General features: G+C 39.5%; 1 pseudogene; it reads right to left on the minus strand.

The window, feature by feature from the left end:
• Positions 1-3,355: 3,355 nt before the first annotated feature.
• Positions 3,356-3,877, minus strand: LOC129517509 (C-1-tetrahydrofolate synthase, cytoplasmic-like; annotated as a pseudogene).
• Positions 3,878-4,709: the final 832 nt, after the last annotated feature.

Raw genomic sequence — 4,709 nt, forward strand, 5'->3', positions numbered from 1 at the left:
TTGCATCCATGTTCATCAGGGATATTGGTCTGTAATTCTCCTTTTTGGTGGGGTCTTGGTCTGGTTTGGGAATTAAGGTGATGCTGGCCTCATAGAACGAATTTGGTAGTACTCCATCTCTTTCTATCTTTCCAAACAGCTTTCGTAGAATAGGTATGATTTCTTCTTTAAACGTTTGATAGAATTCCCCTGGGAAGCCATCTGGCCCTAGACTCTTGTGTCTTGGGAGGTTTTTGATGACTTCTTCAATTTCCTCCCTGGTTATTGGCCTGTTCAGGTTTTCTATTTCTTCCTGTTCCAGTTTTGGTAGTTTGTGGCTTTCAGGAATGCGTCCATTTCTTCTAGATTGCCTAATTTATTGGCGTAGAGCTGTTCATAATATGGTTTTAAAATCGTTTGTATTTCCTTGGTGTTGGTAGTGATCTCTCCTTTCTCATTCATGATTTTATTAATTTGAGTCTTCTCTCTCTTCTTTTTAATAAGGTTGGCTAATGGTTTATCTATCTTATTAATTCTTTCAAAGAACCAACTCCTGGTTCTATTGATCTGTTCCACAGTTCTTCTGGTCTCAATTTCATTGAGTTCTGCTCGAATTTTAATTAACTCTCTTCTTCTGCTGGGCGTCGGGTCCATTTCCTCTTTTTTCTCTAGCTCCTTTATGTGTAAGGTTAGCTTTTGTATTTCAGTTCTTTCCAGTTTTTGAATGGATGCTTGTATTGTGATGTATTTCCCCCTCAGGACTGCTTTTGCTGCATCCCAAAGATTTTGAACAGTTGTATCTTCATTCTCATTAGTTTCCATGAATCTTTTTAATTCTTCCTTAATTTCCTGGTTGACCCTTTTATCTTTTAGCAGGATGGTCCTTAACCTCCACGTGTTTGATGTCCTTCCAAACTTCTTCTTGTGATTGAGTTCTAATTTCAAGGCGTTATGGTCTGAGAATATGCAGGGGACGATCCCAATCTTTTGGTATTTGTTCAGACCCGATTTGTGACTCAGTATGTGGTCTATTCTGGTGAAAGTTCCATGTGCACTTGAGAAGAATGTGTATTCAGTTGAGTTTGGATGTAAAGTTCTGTAGATATCTGTGAAATCTATCTGGTCCAGTGTATCATTTAAAGCTCTCGTTTCTTTGGAGATGTTGTGCTTAGAAGACTATCAAGGGTAGAAAGAGCTAGATTGAAGTCACCAAGTATAAGTGTATTATTATCTAAGTATTTCTTCAGTTTGGTTAATAATTCGTTTAAGTATTTGGCAGCTCCCACATTCGGGGCATATATATTGAGGATTGTTAAGTCCTCTTGCTGGATAGATCCTTTAAGTATGATATAGTGTCCCTCTTCATCTCTCACTATAGTCTTCCGGGTATATTTTAGTTTATCTGAAATAAGGATGGCTACCCCTGCTTTCTTTTGAGAACCATTTGAATGGTAAATGGTTCTCCAACCTTTTATTTTCAGGTTGTAGGTGTCCCTCTGTCTAAAATGAGTCTCTTGTAGACAGCAAATAGATGGGTCCTGCTTGTTTATCCAGTCTGAAACCCTGCGCCTTTTGATGGGGTCATTAAGCCCGTTCACGTTCAGAGTTACTATTGACAGATATGAGTTTAGTGTCATGATATCTATTTAGTCCTTGTTTTTGTGGATTGTTCCACTGAACTTCTTAAAGAAGAGTCCCCTTTAAAATTTCTTGCAGAGCTGGTTTGGAGGTCACATATTCTTTCAGTTCCTGCCTGTCTTGGAAGCTCTTTATCTTTCTCTCCTTCCATTTTGAATGAGAGCCTTGTTGGATAAAGTATTCTTGGTTGCATGTTCTTCTCATTTAGGTCCCTGAATATATCCTGCCAGCCCTTTCTGGCCTGCCAGGTCTCTGTGGAGAGGTATGCTGTTACCCTAATATTCCACCCCATGAAAGTCAGGGACTTCTTGTCTCTTGCTGCTTTAAGGATCTTCTCTTTATCTTTGGAATTTGCAAGCTTAACTATTAAATGTCGAGGTGTTGAACGGTTTTTATTGATTTTAGGGGGGGATCTCTCTATTTCCTGGATCTGAATGCCTGTTTCCCTTCCCAGATTGGGAAAGTTTTCAACTAGGATTTGTTCAAATACATAATCTGGCCCTCTGTCCCTTTCGTCGCCCTCGGGAACCTCAATTAAACGTAGGTTTTTCTTCCTTAGGCTGTCATTTATTTCCCTTAATCTGTCTTCATGGTCTTTTAATTATCTGTCTTTTTCCTCAGTTTCCCTCTTTGCCATTAACTTGTCTTCTCTGTCACTCACTCGTTCTTCCACCTCGTTTACCCTCGTCGTTAGGACTTCTAGTTTGGATTGCATCTCATTCAATTGATTTTTAATTTCTGCCTGATTGGATCTAAATTCTGCAGTCATGAAGTCTCGTGAGTCCTTAATGCTTTTTTCTAGAGCCACCAGCAGCTGTATAATAGTGCTTCTGAATTGGCTTTCTGACATTGAATTGTAATCCAGATTTTGTAACTCTGTGGGAGAGAGGGTTGTTTCTGATTCTTTCTTTTGAGGTGAGGTTTTCCTTCTAGTCATTTTGCTCAGTGCAGAGTGGCCAAAAACAAGTTGTATTGGGAAAAGGAGAGAAAGAGAGAGAAGGAAAGAAAAGAGAAAAAGAAAAAAGAAAAAGAAGAAAAAAAAGGAAAAAAAGAGAAGAAAAAGAGAAAGAAAAGAAAGGTGAAAAAAAAGGGGGGGTGGGGGAAGCAATCAGAAATCCGGCTCCTCGCAGGACCCCTCCCCCACTGGGTGCTTTTTAATTTTTTTTCGTCTTCCTCCCTTGATAGAAGCGCGAACTCTTCTCTCTGTAGCATTCCAGCTGTTCTCTCTTTAAATCTCAGGTCGAATTCGTAGTTTTTCAGGATGATTTGAAGGTTATCTAGGTAATTTGTTGGGGACAGGTGATTTGGGGACCCTACTCTTCCGCCATCTTGCCCCTCCTTCCATAATTATTTTCCTAACACGTTCATTTGTCTTTCTAGACTCCTTGAACCCAAGGATGATGTCTATTGTCCGAGAACCCCCCAAAGTGTCTGACACATGCTTATTTTTGCCTGATCAATGAACAAATGGATTTTTTTTCCCACAAAATCATTTCCTTTTATTCTGTGGCACTTCAATAAAGTAAGTAGACTTGTGCATGATTTATGTTAATTTATACATGATGGTGGGGATTAAGACCGAAGAAAGGCTTCTGGGGGAATTCCTGCTCTTTATTTCCTAAGATCTTCAGGGCAGGGGCTGACTTTTTTCGACTTCCCCACACTTCCTAACCAACAGTCGGCCTGAATGGACATTGGCCAAACATTTGGAGCAGCATCTTGAAGAGAGGCAATCTGTTTAGAACAACACATTCACCTGTTCAGTTTCAGGGTCCAAATCAATATCTTAGAAATAGGGCTGAGTGAGGAGTCCAGGCATTGTGCTCATTGTCCCTACCAAGGGGTACAGAAAGCTGGCACGGATGTCACGAATGGGCAAGACAAAGCCTGTGGGCACACCCTTTTGCCCTGGGTTATGAGACAAGGACAAGTGTGTTTTGGTCATGCAGATAGGCAGGTTCCCAAAGCCCTGTTTCGTGTAGACTTCAGCTTTGTGTTGAGCTTCAGGAAGCAATTCTATGTCGTCAGCCCCATAGATTTTCTATGCAATGATACTGATTTTATCCTCAACTGGGAGTTTGAGGTCATAAAGGAACTGGAAGCTGCTGGGTGCTTGAGCTGCTCTCTGGACAGCCTGAGCTAGGGCTAAGGCGCCCATACCTTCTGCCCAGTGAGTGTATTTCACAGCATCAAAAGCCCCATGTTCTTTGGCAAGGCGGCTGACGAGGTCCAGCTCGGCCTCTGTAAACAAATGGATTTTAATTATATATCATTTGTATCTATCTGAGGTCTAGGTCAAACTAGCTATCCAAAGTGTCTGTCATCCTGAATTCCATTCTGTTTTCATATGCAGTCTTATGTATCAGAGCTTTACATTTCTTTGGTCTCCAAAGTAATAAATACCTTCAACCAAAATATATGGTTTTGTTTGTTTGTTTTTTTACTCAGTTTATGCAAAAACATTCTGTCCTAATCCCAGGCTTATGTGAATATCTGACTTTTACACAAGGTAATAATTTGAATTCATATTTATACTATTCCAGTTTCTTTTTCAGCTGAATCTATTCCCACTTTGTCTTTTTTTTCTAGTTACATGTTGTTTTCTTTCCTAAGATGCTTAAGTCACAATTTGCTTTTATTATTTGTCTGGTTGTGCTCAGGCCTTTGCTGAATTAGACCTCTGATCCTTGACCTACCTAGCTATGGCACTCCAGAAAATGAGTTGTTTTTTTTTTTTTAAATAGAACATCCACTATAACATGTGGTAGTAAATTTTGCTGCCTTTAAATTGTCAGTAATTTTTACTTAATTCAAATATTTACATAGAATAATCAGGAAATAAAAAAGCCCCAGATATTTTTAAGACAATTTAGGTCAATGGTTCTGAATATGAATTGTAGACTCATTGGCAGCAGTGGAGTGGATAAAGTAGATGGAAAGAGTGTACAGTTTTAAACAGAGCTTGCAAATGTGTAAGACCAAGCATTGCCTATAAATAGAATACATGACATGACGTGGCTGGTTTCCTCATCTCATATCTGCCAGGACTTCTCCCAAACCCACTCATGCTAATTCATGAAAAATTGAGATTT

The sequence above is a fragment of the Nyctereutes procyonoides genome, unplaced genomic scaffold, assembly GCF_905146905.1.
Source record: "Nyctereutes procyonoides isolate TBG_1078 unplaced genomic scaffold, NYPRO_anot_genome, whole genome shotgun sequence".
Lineage (NCBI taxonomy): Eukaryota > Metazoa > Chordata > Mammalia > Carnivora > Canidae > Nyctereutes > Nyctereutes procyonoides.